The sequence below is a fragment of the Balaenoptera musculus genome, chromosome 20, assembly GCF_009873245.2.
Source record: "Balaenoptera musculus isolate JJ_BM4_2016_0621 chromosome 20, mBalMus1.pri.v3, whole genome shotgun sequence".
In the NCBI taxonomy this organism is placed as follows: Eukaryota; Metazoa; Chordata; class Mammalia; order Artiodactyla; family Balaenopteridae; genus Balaenoptera; species Balaenoptera musculus.
In genome coordinates, this window is record NC_045804.1 from 31658584 (window position 1) to 31675706 (window position 17123).

The window sequence follows — 17123 nt, forward strand, 5'->3', positions numbered from 1 at the left end:
GGCAGTTCCTGGGATGAGTGAGACAGACTTGGTGTTCGCCCTCATGGAGCTTATCCAGTGAAGAATGCACAGTGGCCAAGCTGTTGAAAAGTTGTGAGAAAGAGCAAGTAGAGGGGGCTAGAATCTAAACCTGGGGGCACTAACCAAATCTGATGGATCAGGGGAGTGCACGTTGGATTTGGCTGGATGAAGGTTGGAGAAGAAAACTTCCATATGGAAGAAACCATTTCCACAAAACCCCTCAGGCAGGAGAACCAATCACATCTGAAGAACTACCAAAGGCCAGTAGATCTGAGCAATGAAAATGAAGGAAGTCATCTCACATGTGTCTGAAGGAGGCAGTGAGGCCGTGGGAGACCCTGAGAGCTATGGCAAGGACTTTGAACTTCATACCCAGAACACCAGTAAGCTTTGAAAGATTTTAGGCTGAACAGTGACCTGGTAAGACGTATTCATTCCTAACAGCAGCTCATTTCCCCCATGGTTCTTCACCATCTCTAACATCCCTCCAACATGGCATGGGGGTGCTCTCCAAGGTGCTCTAAGCTTTGTCACTTTGAATCCTCCTCACTCTGAGGCAGCACGCTAAGTCGCCCACACCCAAACCTAGTTTCCAAAGTAGAGCATCAGCCTCTGAAGTTTGACCAGAGATAAAGGGGAGCAGAGAACACCCATGGACACAGCCTCTGATGCTCCTGGCCGACACTGTTGTCAACATGCCCTTCAGTGTGACTGCATTATGCACCCTGTCAGAGCAGAGCCACTGAAGGAGCCAGAAGTGGCAGAGAGAAAGGAAGGGCATACAAAATGTAAGCAGATCTGCCTCCCCAAGGTTTATGTTTCTACACTCCTCCCCAACTACAAGGAAGAATATATATATATATATATTTTTTTTTTTTCTTGAGAACACAGAAGCACATTGTTTTTTGAGGTCCTCAGAGTTTAGAACCAGCAAAATAAGAGGGCTTCATAAAATTATTTATATTGCTAATCTATTTATATGTATTTTTGTGTATGTCTGCTTGGATACATATGATATATGCTCCATTTCATAAGATATAATAATGGAACAACAACTAGGCAGCATGTTATGTGAGTGACTTTGCAAGTTCTCTACATGATGTACCAGGCTCATTGCTAGGCAGTGGAGTTCATAAAAGTGAACAAATTTTTCCCTTAGGAATTAGCAGACTACAGAGGACATGGAATATGTGCACAGTTTATAATGAGAGAACGAAATCACCACCTTATATAGGGAAAATATGTAATATTTTAAGAGTCTGTGGCTAACTGCTCTTAAAAATAAGACCACAGGCCCCAAATGGAGTCACTTATGCTAAGCCCCACATCCAAAGAAAGACTTACATACAGTTTCAGCTCTCCCAGAAATGGAATCTCAAACCAGTCAATCAGGAATTGTCTGATCAGCACTAGTTAATCTTCCTGATAGACCCCTGTTCTCTTCTAAAGGAAAGTAACCTTGCAATAACCAACCTGCTTTTTTAAAATATAGCTTCCTGTTCTTGCTCCCTTCTGCCTATAAAGCTCTCTCATTTTGTACAGCTCCCTGAAGCTCCTTTCTACCTGATAGGTTGTATGCTGAATGATTCAAATTGATTTTTAATATGTCTCAGTTTATCTTTTAACAGTTCTGGTGTCAGAAAAAGGAACTGAAGGAAGCCCTTGAAGACCCCCAGGAGCAAAAGGAACCAGACTTTTCTTTGACACTCCTCAATCTTGAGGAGAACAGGTGTTGGTCAAGAAAAGGAATAATGGTTTAGTTAGAGAGGTTAATCATAAACTTGGCAGAGGAGCTCAGTTTTAGTGGGACTTGGTTTCAAGCCCCACTCCTGTTTCAACCTTCCTCAAATCTTTCAGGGAACAACAGGTTAACTGCTGTGGCTACTTCCTGCTGAAACGGGGCATAATCCTGCCTCAGTTTGGAGAATGGACACCAAATTGAAAATACTCTTTACTTCCAGGTCCTGGGATCTTGTATGATCAGGATCTCAATCCCTTGATCTGCCATTTTGGTGCAACAGGCCCAATTAGAAGTAGGAGGAGTGACAACCTGAACGTTAATGGACAAAATAGATCTCATTACCGTATGAATTCAAGAGAATAAGCCTGAAACCCAGGCTGGACCTATCACTTCAAGGAGACCTTTAGCCAGGTATCCAGTTGTCTAATTTTATCTAAGTAGGTCTAAACTTCTGATGTGGTATTATACATAACAGGAGCTATTGGCCACTACACATATATCTCCTTTTTTCTGCTGACCTAAAGCAATTTTATTGTCTAAAATTTAATAGTTACAAGGGGAGATCTTGAAGCCATAAGGTTGCAGCTTCCACCTGCCAGCAGAAACTGCCTTGAGAATGGCTGGTGGCATCCTGAATCTGTCACAGCTCAGAAAACTCTAAGTTCCCAGCAATATTGGAACATGTCTAAAATCACATCTGGGACTTCGCTGGCTGTCCAATGGTTAGGACGCTGTGCTTCCACTGCAGGGGGCATGGGTTCGATCCTTGGTTAGGGAACTAAGATGCCACATGCTGTGTGGTGCTGCCAAAATTTTTTTTTTAATAATTAATTAATTAAAAAAATAACACTGGAACCAGCTCAACCACACCCAGGCCCCAGACACACTGAAATCCTGAGATAAGAAATGTTATTTTTAGCCAATAAGTTCTGGCGTAATTTGGTACAGCGTTAGGTGACTAATCCTCTACCTCACTTTACTCAGGTCTCTGCTCAAATGTCTCCCGTTTCACCTCCAAAACCAAGCAAATCAACAAAAGTGATCACACATTATTCTCTATCCCCTTACCCCCATCTGCATTATTCCTTACGGAAATTATCACTACTCACATATATATTATGTATTTATTTATTAGCTAGCTTCCCTACTAGAATGAAAATTGAATGGAAACGATGTCTGTCATTTTGCTGGTAAATAAGATGAATATATATTCGCCCTGATGGTGCTTAGATCTATTTGACAAATACTTATTTTAGGGCTACTATATACCAGGTCCAGTGACCATGGGTTATTTCTTCCTGTTCCCTGGTGTCTGGGCTGTTTAATTTTAGTCTCTTGGCTAATTATTTTTTTTCCTTTTTATTGTTGTTAAATTGCTCTGTTTTGATAATGCACCTTTCTATGCCTTTAACTGAGTATTTAGTTAAAATACAAACATTTTGTCAAGGCTAGAGCTTGTATGTGCTCGCTTGAAGTCCCAGGATGGATGATCATAATTATTTGAAAATTTCTTACTTCACACTGTACTGAAATCTAACTTCCTATTACTTTCATCTATTGACATTTCCTTTACTTTCAGAAATAATAAAGAACATATCTATTCTGTTCCACAAAACTGGTTCTAATTATTGTACTAATATTAACTCTATTTCTTTGGGTATAAGGTCTGTTTATTGAATTTATTGTCTCTTTTTTATGCTACAGACTTTTCTTGGATGTTTGGTATTTCCTCATTTGGTGCTCACCGTTGCAACTGAGATTCCAATTCAACTTTCTGCTTCCTTAGAGGAGGTGTGGGAGCTACTCCTGAGGCTCACTGTCCCCCAGTTTCCACTGGGAGTGGGAGGGCCCACAGTGCCATTAACCAGGCAAAAAACATTCAAGGTGGGAAAAGTCACATGAATCAAGGTACCAAAAGAAAATGTCACATTCCTTTATTTTTCCCAAGAAGTTTTTACCGTTTTGACCCTTTGTGTGAGTTCGAATGTCAAATTCCAGCTCCTGCCAAGTGACTACAAGGTATTTCTCAGTCTCTCTCTTTATCCTCCCTCCTGTCCCTTCAGTGAAGTCCCTGGAGGGTAAACACTTTTATCAGTAATCTTACCACTAAAAACTCTGAAAACCAATGTTTGCTGCCCGTTGGTTTTCAATCTTAACGACTCCTTACCACACACAGACCACTCCTTGTGCTATTCACACTTTCCAGATGAAACCAAAGCCTTGATTCAACTGTAGTCAAAGAAAAGGAATTCTACACAATTCCACACACATACATACACTAACCCTCCACTTTCCACTAGCAACTGAAACTTAAAATTGAATGATCACGACATGAAATATTTCTAAAGAACTATCCCCTTTGTTTCCAATTTTATTAAAGGCACAAATGTGCAGTTGCATTTAATGGTGTTTACTTGGAAGCGTGCATGTTTACCCTTGAAAACATATTATGCATCTTCCAACTTACAGTGAACAAACGGGCATTGTAATTTCATGTACTCTGACTGCTTGCTTAAATTTAGGTCTGCACTCAAATGAGAAAATGCTTGAGTATCAGTCATCTTTGAATCCAAGAGACTTATTCATAGAGCATGTGGGGCTCTATTCATTAATGATTTATGTCTTTGCATAAAAGGGAGTGGAGGCTGTGTGTGTGTGTTGTTCAGAGAACCATCGACTGCCTCCCCTGAGTAATTTATACAAGATCAATATTTATCAAACTGAGTCAAGAATTGTGCCATAACTCTCTGAGAGCCAAGTACTTCATTTCGGTTCCTTCACCCATGGAAGGGAGCACAACAGATTGAAATGTTAGTGTAAAAATTACTTAGTAGTTTCTCAATTGATTCCTGTTGCTTTAGATGCAGTGTGATGCTTTGCTTGAAAAGGCAGATTTCTGTTATGTATGTGGCTCAATGACTAACACATAGTAGATATTCAAAAATGTATTTGTTGAATAAATGAGTAAAGAGAAATAAGCAAACACTGTTGACACTGTTCCTAAAGAAAAAAGAGGGTTGCCCATTGAATTTACTCTTTTAACATATATTGATTTAGCACCTGCTAGGCATTTTGTGTTGAGTGAGGACACAGTTGTTAATGGGAATGCTCTTCCAGACATATGTATAAATAATTAAAAAACATAATAATGAAAAGTGCTATGTTCATTATTAAAGATTTTAAAAGTGTTTTGGAGATCCAGAGGAAGGATCAACTAATTCTGCTCAGAGAAATTTAGGAAGGAATAAGACTATAAGAGTTAAACAGGCTTATAGTGAATAGGGAAGATAATTTTAGGAAGAAATAATGGCATGAACAAAAGAAACATAAATGATTCCTTTTTGACCCACCTCCTAGAGAAATGGAAATAAAAACAAAAATAAACAAATGGGACCTAATGAAACTTAAAAGCTTTTGCACAGCAAAGGAAACCATAAACAAGATGAAAAGACAACCCTCAGAATGGGAGAAAATATTTGCAAATGAAGCAACTGACAAAGGATTAATCTCCAAAATTTACAAGCAGCTCATGCAGCTCAATATCAAAAAAACAAACAACCCAATCCAAAAATGGACAGAAGACCTAAATAGACATTTCTCCAAAAAATATATACAGATTGCCAACAAACACATGAAAGAATGCTCAACATCATTAATCATTAGAGAAATGCAAATCAAAACTACAATGAGATATCATCTCTCACTGGTCAGAATGGCCATCATCAAAATATCTACAAACAATAAATGCTGTAGAGGGTGTGGAGAAAAGGGAACCCTCTTTCACTGTTGGTGGGAATGTAAATTGATACAGCCACTATGGAGAACAGTATGGAGGTTCCTTAAAAAACTAAAAATAGAACTACCATACGACCCAGCAATCCCACTACTGGGCATATACCCTGAGAAAACCATAATTCAAAAAGAGTCATGTACCAAAATGTTCATTGAAGGTCTATTTACAATAGCCAGGATATGGAAGCAACCTAAATGTCCATCAACAGATGACTGGATAAAGAAGATGTGGCACATATATACAATGGAATATTACTCAGCCATAAAAGGAAACGAAATTTAGTTATTTGTCATGAGGTGGATGGACCTAGAGTCTGTCATACAGAGTGAAGTAAGTCAGAAAGAGAAAAAACAAATACCGTATGCTAACACATATATATGGAATCTAAAACAAACAAACAAAAAAGTGGTCATGAAGAACCTAGGGGCAAGATGGGAATAAAGACACAGATCTACTAGAGAATGGACTTGAGGATACGGAGAGGGGGAAGGGTAAGCTGGGCAAAAGTGAGAGAGTGGCATGGACATATATACACTACCAAATGTAAAATAGATAGCTAGTGGGAAGCAGCCGCATAGCACAGGGAGATCAGCTCGGTGCTTTGTGACCACCTAGAGGGGTGGGATAGGGAGAGTGAGAGGGAGGGAGATGCAAGAGGGCAGAGAAATGGGGACATATGTATATGAATAACTGATTCACCTTGTTATAAAGTAGAAACTAACACACCATTGTAAAGCAATTATACTCCAATAAAGATGTTAAAAAAAATAATAAATGACCTTCAGATTACAGAAATGGGATGTGTTGCCATGAAAGTGTAGAATACTTGTGTCAGCAGCAAGTAAGTCTGAACTTTTCCATTAGAATTGGATTGTAAATGGCTTTATACACACAAACAGTGAGCTGTTACCTTCTTTTATAACCAAGAGGAGACCTTCATTGATTTTTTAAACATGGAAGTGGCATGATCAGATCTCTTTTAGTGATGTATCTCTGGTGGCACAAGCTATACTAGCTACATACCATCTGTATGTATGAGAAAGATAGAAAGATTATGACAAATGGGACTCCACTTGCTTATCAAGTCTACTAGTGTCTGTATGGAATGCTGCTTTGAGAAGGACTTCAGAACTGTACCTGGACTCAGCAGGAAAGTATTCAATAATAAGGAAGTGACATTTGTCATTAGTGTAAGAAGAGAAATAAGAGAGAGTGGCAGCAGGCACAACCTAAGCTTTTGCAATCCCTGAATTAGCAAGATGTTGGGAAAATCCAAGTGGAAATCAAAATCCTAACTTAGGGCAGTCTCAGTGTGTACGTTGTAGGTGAAGGGATCATATTTAAATATTTTATACTATATATACTAAATATGTTGAATATGCTATTATATCATATATCATATATACTCCTACATATAGAGGACTTGATGAAACATGTGAGGTTTAATATAAAAGAATAGAGAATGACTTTATAAAGTTTGTAGTTTAAGATAAGATCCTGGGGAAACAACCATCATTAATTAAGACAGGAAATAGAAGCAGAAAGATATGCTGAGAGAATAAGGAGGTAGAAATGAAGATGATGATTTCATTATTGGCCATATTGAGTTCTAGGAACGCAGAAGATATCCAGAGAGAGGTATTCCATGAAGTCTTTGAAGTCTGGGGTTGAAGCCCAGATGAATGTTCTGGGATGGGTTTATAAACTTGAAATTCATCAGAATATGGGCAGCATTTCATGCCTTGTATGTATAGTACTGCTCAAGGAGAAAAACTGAGGAACACCAACATTTAAATAATGGTCAGAAGAAAATGAAGATCCATGTGGATGATTTAAAACATCCACAATAATATTTACAATTTGAGAAAAATGTGAAATTGTCTCTTAACCTGTCATTATCACACACATATAGAAAAACCGAAGGGATTTCCATTTCTGGCCATGATAGACTAGCTTGTTTCCACCAGCCATTCTTCAGGGAATAACTGGAAAAGGTAGATTAAATTTTTAAAAATCTGCTTGAAAGCATGGGAGAACTACAGAGAAAGTGGTGACTTAGGGGGGAAAAATCCAGGGAGAAGCACAGGTAGATGAACCTGATATTAAAGGTTTGCAAATTCCCTGGTGTTCCAGTAGTTAAGACTCCTGGCTTCCACTGCAGGGGGTACGGGTTCCATCCCTGATTGGGGAACTAAGATCCCTCATGCCCATGGCACAGCCACAAAAAAAAAATTAAAAATAAAAAAGCTTTATATTTCCTCTTGAGGTTTTTGCTTATTTATAAGTCAAGGCAAAGAAATTGAGAAGCTAAGCAGAGCTTAGGAAGTCTTAAGGCATCTGAGAAGCTAAGTCTGGAATTTAGAACATGCCAAGGAAAAACTGCTTGGTAAATACCACAGATTTTCAGTTCGTACCAAAGCCAGGACTAGGATGAAGCAAATTCGGTGTGTATTGTGCAAAATTTTAGGAGGCACCCACTTATTAAATCATGTGCTTTACTTGCCTCATTTGGCTCACCCTACTCCTGACTCTTTTAGGACACTTGAAGAGTTATCTACAAACAGTAAAATAAATCTGGAACTAGATCATACTTCACAAATTCCAGCTTTAAAATAGATCAATCCAGAATTGTATTGTGACCTACCTCTACTATAGATAGAAGCAAAATTTTATCCTCTCTGGAGTAAAAGCATATCATCCAGAAACTCATATTATCACTACATCTTTTTCTGACAAGATATCTTTCAAAATAATTTACCAGCTATGCAAGGATATAAGATCTAATGACTGAAAAACAAGAATAAAATCAGATAAGAGTAGCAGGTCTGTATGATATTTAGATCTTGTATTTATAAGACTTAGACTTTTTTTAAAAAATGGGGGTTTGTATGTTCAAAATATTAGATGAGATGAAAAATTTTAGCTGAGAACTAGGATTTTTTTTTTTAGGATATATTTTTAAAAATCAAATAAAATCATGGAAATTAAAAAATAAAACTGAAATTAAGGACTCAATATAGGAACATAACAACAGATTACACACAAGTAAGAGGAGAATTAAAGAATGTGAAAATATACAGAATCACTGAGATAACAGAAGAATGGAAAATACTGAATAGTCTAAGAAAGATATGGAACAAGAAGAAAACATCTAAAATACATGTAAGTGTGATACAATAAGGATGGAAAGAGATGGTAAGGCAGAGGCAATATTTAAAGAGATAGTGGTGGAAAATCTTTTAAAATTGCTGAAGGACATTAAGCTATAGATTCAAAAAGTGTTACACACAGGAAAATAATACAAATAAAACCACATTTTAATTCATCACAGTATTAACTGATGAAATAAAATAAAGTATTAAAAGCTGTCAAAGGGAAAAAAGAAATACTTAACTGAAACTATGGAAGCCAGAGATAATTGATAGTCATTTTCAAAATATTATAAGAATAAAAATAAAAACCTGCCAATCTAGAACTTTGTACACTGAAAAATATTCTTCATAAATTTGTTATATTACAAGCATTTTCAAAAGCACAATCCTAGGGAGTTCATCAAACACATAGTAGATAGAATATTAAAAGGATATATTTGCATAGAGGTAAAATGATAACAGATTAACGAAGGAAAATGCAGAAAAGAATGAATAGCAACAGAAAGATTAAATTTGTGTTTAAATCTCAGTGAATGTTGACTGGATAAAACAATAATAATAATGCCACATGGGGTTTAAAATATCTGTATAATTAAAATAAATTATAAAACTAGCACAAAAGAGAGCAGGAGGTAAACTGTTTTAATTTTTTTGCAGTGTCTTAAAGTGATAAAATGTTATATTTATATTAGACTCTAATAAATCAGGTATTCATGTTTTATTATAAAGGAAACACATTAAAGAATTTCTTAAAGAATGCATAATTAATAAGATAATAGAGGGTAGAATTGGAAAAATAATGAGTGAAGTGAAAAAATACATAGATAATTAGTTACTCACAGATATGTGTATAATCACTTGAAATATACATGGATTAAATATTCAAACTAATACATAAAGATTTTCTGAGTAGAAAAATAAAAACTAACAATACACTGCTTACAAGAAACACAGTTTAAATATAAAAAGGTTGAAAGTAAAAACCTAGATAAAGAGAGATGGCAAGGAATATCATACAAAATAGACCTTAAGGCAAAATTGCTAATTTTAATTTTTAAAAAACATTTCATAGTGACAAAGGGGTCAATCCACCAGAAAGATAGTACAATCATAAATTTTCATGAAACCAGTAATATCACTTCAAAATTTATAACGAAAAAATTGACAGAAATAGAAGGAGAAATAGACAAACCTGGCATCATAGTGGGAAACTTTAATATACCTCTTTCAGGACGTGTAAAACAAGCAGACATGTTCAGGAAGAACATAGGTCTGCACTCTACAATCAGGAAATTTGTGTTCTTTTGGTACCAGATTTGACTGTGTTTGATTTTGTTTTTGAGACAGCATAAGTCCAGATGCATTTGGTGTTTCTCTCTCTCTCTCTCTCTCCGTGATTTTACAGAAATCTCTTTGGTCTTATTGGAGAGAGTAATACATCTGGAAGAATGAAAACATTTTTATTCTCTTCTAAAAAAAGGCAAGCAGGTTACAGTGTTTCTAGGCAAGGGGTTCTCCTTTTCATTCTAGAAGGATAAATAAGAAACCAAGTGCTTGGATTCTTTTTCAAAGGGCCATTAACTTCTTTAAAATGGACTACTGAGTCCTATTATTAGAAAATAGAAGCACAATGAGAACTTTTGCATTCAGAAAGGCAAGTGAGAAAGAAGAAATAAGGGACTGGAACTCAAACATCTGGATACCTGGATGCCATACCTGAGAGGGGACCCCCTAAGGTGAGTGCAGACGTAGCACACCAGGAGAAGGATATTATCACAGGATTATGCTGGAACTGGTTCATCCTGGCTCCCAAGAGCCTTTTGTGTGCATCTCTTCCCAACACTAAGTTCAGTAACATCGCATTAGTAGGTTAAAATCACCTGTGGTAGGATTATTCACACCACAGAAATTGGCAAATGTTATAAATCAGGACTTTTTTGAGGGAAGCTATTTTATAGATACCACTATACCACTGCCTGAGGAGTACTGTCTGATGCCCAGAGACTACACAGGATCAGGAAAAGAACTCCATCCTCTTGGTCACATGACTGTTTGCCAAGGTAGATTGTCTATTGGAGACACAACCCACTGGGAAACCTGACTCCATTACTGGAATTCAGCCACTATTTTATTCAGTCATTGTGTAATTGGAAACGTCATTCTACCTGTGCCCACAGTGGACCCCAATCTATTATTCTGTTCTGCAATAGGGTAGGAAGCAACACCCAACCCTATGGAGATAACTCCCTTTAGTACTTGAAAATTCTCTCATGTCTCAAGTGGATCTCTGTACACCTACTGAGGGCAGTGGGGATTAAGAAAGCAAGGCTCCTACCTAAACCTGAAGATGGACAGGAACCTGTGAAGATACTCTGAGGTTTTTTGGTTTGTTTTTTGATGGGTGGGCAAATTCTCTAGAGCAGCCTCTTTCACACTTTTTTTTTAAGATTTTTTTTTTTGATGTGGACCGTTTTAAAAGTCTTTACTGAATTTGTTACAATATTGCTACTGTTTTATGTTTTGGTTTTTTGACCATGAGGTATGCAGGATCTTAGCACCCTGACCAGGGATCGAACCAGCACTGCCTGCATTGGAAGGTGAAGTCTTAACCACTGGACCTCCAGGGAAGTCCCGATACTCTAAGTTTTGGATGGCAGTGTTAATATTCTGCTACAACGTTTTTGTTTGTAGAAATAATATAAATAATATAAATATATATTTATATAAATAATATGAATAGTCCCTTCCATTTCGTATATTTTAAGGAACATGAAAATATTTTCATCTTCATCATAAAAAAATAGGTCTGTGGAAGAGACATGGATTCCCCAGTTGAGTCCCAGAAGTACTGACCTTCTATATTCTTACTTTCCACACAGGTCAGGGATGAATGTTACTCTGTTAATGACTCAGGAGGCATTTGGTACACTTTTCCCTGTGTTTAAAATTAAATTTACATACATGTATAGGAAAACAAGACATATCAGAACATGTGAAGAACAGCCATGAGGGGGAGAGTGATTTTGATGACGGTAGTCTTTCATTCTTTTCCAGAAATTCCCTTTGATGTTGGAGTTAGGCCATAATGGAGTCTACAACAATGAGCTGTGAACAATAGTCAAAGCTTTAGGGCAATAAAATCATGCTGATGGATTATGGTGATTTTTTTTAATCATCAGTATCATCATCATGACTGTTACTTGGAAACCACTAGGTTTACAGTAGCTGTGTTCATGAAGGGCTGAGCTCTCACATGTTCATAGAACTAATACAACTCAGAGATTTCTACAGGAAGAAACTAGTCATCAGCATTCTGGGGTGTCCTAGTCTCTCTATTCCTTTCTCACTTGGAACCTGGAAGGACTGACATAAGTATCAGAACTGTATCTACAATTTTGGTTGAAGATGGACTCTCTTCTTTTCCTTCCCATCTCCTCTGGACACAGAGAAAATCCTTGGATACTTACGACTTTTATCCCTATATGTAAGTTTAAGAGAACCCTGTCTTGTATAAGATAGTAAATCTCCTCCTGCTACCCCATCCATGTTGATAAAATGCACTGTAGGAGATTGAACTAAGCTTCTGCATGAAGCCAGTGATTAACTGAGCAATAAGTATACAGCTGAACATTATAAAGACAAACATGACCTGGAGAGATTGGTGAAATGTCTTTGCTTTTTCACTTGAAATCATCTTTCAGCATTCTGAGGAGTTAAGACCCCGGAAGAGATGATTTTCAAGGAATTTGTGAAATGCCCAATTACCTTAAATTCAATTTATTCCATTTAAAAATATATTTTTCAATTCACTCAGAGTAAAATAAATGTCAACACTTTTAAGCTATTTATAACTTTTTTTTTTTTTTGGCAAGAATCATTCTCATATCCATTATCTTACTGCAAAGTCTTAAAATGCTAATAGTAAATAAAGTAGATATTAGTGATAATGATACATACATTGTTGGTGAGAGTAATGGATTTATAATGATGATCATGATAACGCTTCCTAGGTTCTAGGTTTTGTGATGGTTTCTTGACATATATTACATTATTTAATCTTTCCAACAACCTTATGAGGTGAAGAACTACAACTTAGATATGATCATGTCAGTTTTGTGTTTTCTTTTATTGATGTGGTGTATGTATCACATTGATTGACTTGCATATGTTGGACCATTCTTGTGACACTGGGATGAATACAGCTTGGTCGTGGTGTATGAACTTTTTAATGTATTGTTTGATTCAGTTTCCTAATATTTTGTTGAGAAGTTTTGCATCTATATTCATCAAAGATATTGGCCTGTCATTTTCTTTTTTGATAGTGTCTTTGTCTGGTTTTGGTATCAGGGTGATAGTGACTTCATAGAATGTCTTTGGGAGTGTTCCCTCATCTTCAATCTTTTGAAAGAGTTTGAGAAGAATTGGTATAAGTTCTTCTTTGTATGTTTGGTAGAATTCCCAAGTGAAGCCATCTAGTCCTGGACTTTCGTTTGTAGGGATTTTTTTTTTTTAATTACAGATCCTATTTCACTTCTAGTGATCTGTCTGTTCAAATTATCTCTTTATGCTTGTTTCAGTTTTGGTGGGGTGTATGCTTCTAGAAACTTGTCCATTTCTTTTAGGTTGTCCAATTTGTTGGTATATAATTGTCCATAGTATTGTATTATGGTTTTGGTATTTCTGCCATATTGGTTGTTATTTCTCTTCTCTTATTTCTTATTTTGTTTATTTGGGTCCTCTCTCTTTTCTTCCTGGTGAGCCTGGTCAGATCTTTGTCAACATTTTTTACCCCTTCAAAGAACAAGATCTTGGTTTTATTAATTTTTTCTATTGTTTTTAAATCTCTATTTTATTAATTTCCTCTCTAATCCTTATTATTTCTTTCCTTCTGCTGACTTTAGGTTTTGTTTGTCTTTTTTTTCTAATTCTTTTAGGTGTTAGGTTAGGTTGTTTATTTGAGATTTTTCTTGTTTTTTGAGGAAGGCCTGTATCTCCATGAACTTCCCTCTAAGAACTGCTTTTTTGCATCCCATAGATTTTGTATGGTTGTGTTTTCATTATCATTTGTCTCAAAGTATTTTCTTAATTTCCTCTCTGATTTCATCACTGACCCATTGGTATTTTAGCAGCATGTTGTTTAGTCTCCATGTAATCATTTTTTTCTCATTTCTCTTTCAGTTGTTGATTTCTAGTTTCATGTCCTTGTGGTCAGAAAAGATGCTTAAAATAATTTTTATACTCTTAAATTTGTTGAGGTTTGTTTTGTATCCTAGTATGTGGTCAATCTTAGAGAATGTTCCATGTGTACTTCAAAAAAATGTGTATTCTGTTTTTTCTTGTTTTTTTGTAGTTTTTGGATATAATATCCTGAAAATATCAACTAAACCTAACTGTTCTATTGTTTCATTTAGGATCTCTTTTGCTTTATTGATTTTCTTTCTGGAAGATCTGTCCGTTGATGTCAGTGTGGTGTTAAAGTCTCTTACTATTATTGTATTCCCACCAATGTCTCCCTTTATGTCTCTTAGTATTTGTTTTACGTATTTGGGTGCTCTTATATTGGGTGCATATATGTTAACAAGTGTAATATCCTCTTCTTGTATTGATCCTTTTCTCATTATATAGTGCTCTTCTTTATCTTTCTTTATGGACTTTGTTTTAAAGTTTATTTTGTCTGATATGAGTATTGCTATCCCCACTTTCTTGTCATTTGCATTTGCATGAAATATCTTTGTCCATCCCCTTGCTTTCAATCTATGGATGTCCATCACCCTAACGTGATTCTCTGGTAGAAGGCATATTGTAGGCTCTTGGTTTATTATCCAGTCTGTCACTCTATGTCTTTTCATTGGAGCATTTAATCCACTGACATTTAAAGTAATTATTGATAGATATGTATTTATTGCCATTTTAAAGCTTGCTTTCCAGTTGATTTTGTATTTCTTCTTTGTTACTTTCTTTTTCTTTTTGTTTTTCCTTTTGTGGTTTGATGGTTCTCTTTTGTATTATGCTGTGTTCTCTTCTTTTTGTTTTTTGTGAATCTATTGTATGTTTTTGATTTGTAGTTACCCTTTTTCCAAGTATATTAACTCCTTACTATATCTACTTGTTTTTGACTGGTGGTCATATAGGTTCAAACACATTCTAAAAAAAAAAACAAAAAAAACCTACATTGTCTTACTCTCCTACCCCATATTTTATGATTTTGATGTCCTCTTTTACATCTTCATGTTTAACACTTTGCTATTCATGTGGTTATCACTGCTTTCATGGAATTTTTTTTATGTTTTAAAAATCTGTGTACTGGCATATCTACATGATTTACTTTCCAATTTTGATTTTCTCTTTCCTATAGATTCTTGTTCCTTTTCTACTTAGAGAAGACCCTTTAATCTTTCTTTTAGGATAGATTTAGTATTGCTTTATTCTTTTAGTTTTTGCTCATCTGAGAAATTCTTTATCTCTCTTTTTAATCTAAATGATAATCTTGCTAGGTAAAGTATCCTAGCTTGCAGGTTTTTCCCTTTCAAGCATTTGAATATATCTTGCCACTCCCTTCTGGCCTGCAAAGTTTCTGTAGATAAATTAGCTGAGAGCCTTATGGGGGTTTCCTTGTAATTAACCCTTTTTTTTTTCTCTTGCTGCCTTTATAATCCTTTCTTTATCTTAACTTTTGCCATTTTAATTATAATATGTCTTGGTGTAGGTCTGTTTGGGTTCTTGTTTGGGACTCTCTGTGAATCCTGTACCTGGATGTCTTTTCCTTTTTTAGGTTTGGTAAATTTTCAGCCATAATTTTTTCAATTACACTTTCTATCCCCTTTTCTCTTTCTTCTCCTTCTGGGATCTCTATTATGTATAGATTGGCACACTTAATATTATCCCATAGGTTTCTTACATTGCTTTCATTTTCTTTCCATTTGGCCTTCTGTCTGCTGTTCTGATTGGGTGATGTCCATTATTCTAACTTCTAGATCACTTATTCATTCTTCTGCATTATTCAATTTGCTATTTATTGGCTTTACCTCAGTTTTCATATTGGCAAGTGAGTATTCTAATTTTAATTGGCTCCACTTTATAGTTTCTAGTTACTTTTTATAGTCATTTGCGTTTCTATCGATAGCCTTTCTTAATTCCTTCAGTATTTATATTACTTCCTTTTTGAACTCAGTGTCTATTAGACTGAAGAGGTCTGTTACATTGTTTGTTCTTTCAGGGGAATTCTCTTGATCTTTTAATTGGAAGTGGTTACTCCGCTTCTTCATTTTACTTATATTTCTCTTACTTCATGAGTTTAGGAGAAACAGTTGTCTACTGTGGACTTGGAGGGCTATTTTTATGTGGGAACATCCCTGTCTAGCCTGTGTGAGTATAATATTTTTGGTGCGAGGACTGATTTTAGTATGGATGCCTGCCACATCTTTCCTCATTATTCTGGTCATTATTCCTTTGATGGGGATGTGACTGGCGTTGTGGTGACCAAAGACTGCACTGGATATTGAGCAGGGCCTCCTCTTTGCTCTGTGGTTGTCACAGCCCTGTCTGGGGCAGGATCTGCTCCTCAGTTGTTAGAGTAGAAACCCCCAGATCTGTTTCTGAGCTGCGTTGTGAGTTAGGTTGTATTGGAGCACTCCCACTGGGAGAGGAGCCACTGAATATTCCTCCACCAGAGTTGTCTACAGGACAGTGAGCTCTGTGGTGTGACCTGTCACTCATTGTGGGGGCTCACAAAGTACACTTTTGTTGGCATCACAGTCGGCCCTGCCTTAATTGTGGTAATGCAGGCAAACAGCTCTGGTGTCCCTCAGGTGCTGTGTTCACAAAGCTACCAGCACAGATCAGCCAGTGCAGATCCACTGAAGTCAGGTACCAGGACCACAATAGTCATGGACCTTCTCCTGCTGTGGGAAATATGGAAAGAGCCCAGACTCTGTCCCATCCTCTATATGTGCATGCCCACACAGCTCACAGCTGTTAAGGCTGGACCCATCCCAGCCATGGGAGCACTTGTAGTACACTATGATGTCCCACAAGCACTGAGTTTACAAAGCCAGCGCCAGATTGCACAGCCATGGGGAGAGGGCTCAGATTTCATTCCTGCTTCCAAAGTGGCATGGCCCCTGGGGATCAGCTCTATTTTTCAGCCCCACCTCAGCATGTGGGCAGCATGCTGGTTCTTGGGCACTCCCAGATATTGTGAAGTCATGCTGGGCCAGCTGAGAGCACACTGAGAAAGAGGCTACTGTGGCAGGCCCTGCCCCTCCGTTCACACCCTCCTTAATGATGGCACTTTACTTCTCTGGCAGGCCCAGGCTACTTCTGCTTACCATCCCCCATCCCTACCCCCCACCCAGCTGCAGTCGCACCACACTCCAGCCCCTTCAAGCTGTCTCCTCACGGCCAACCCCCAGATCTG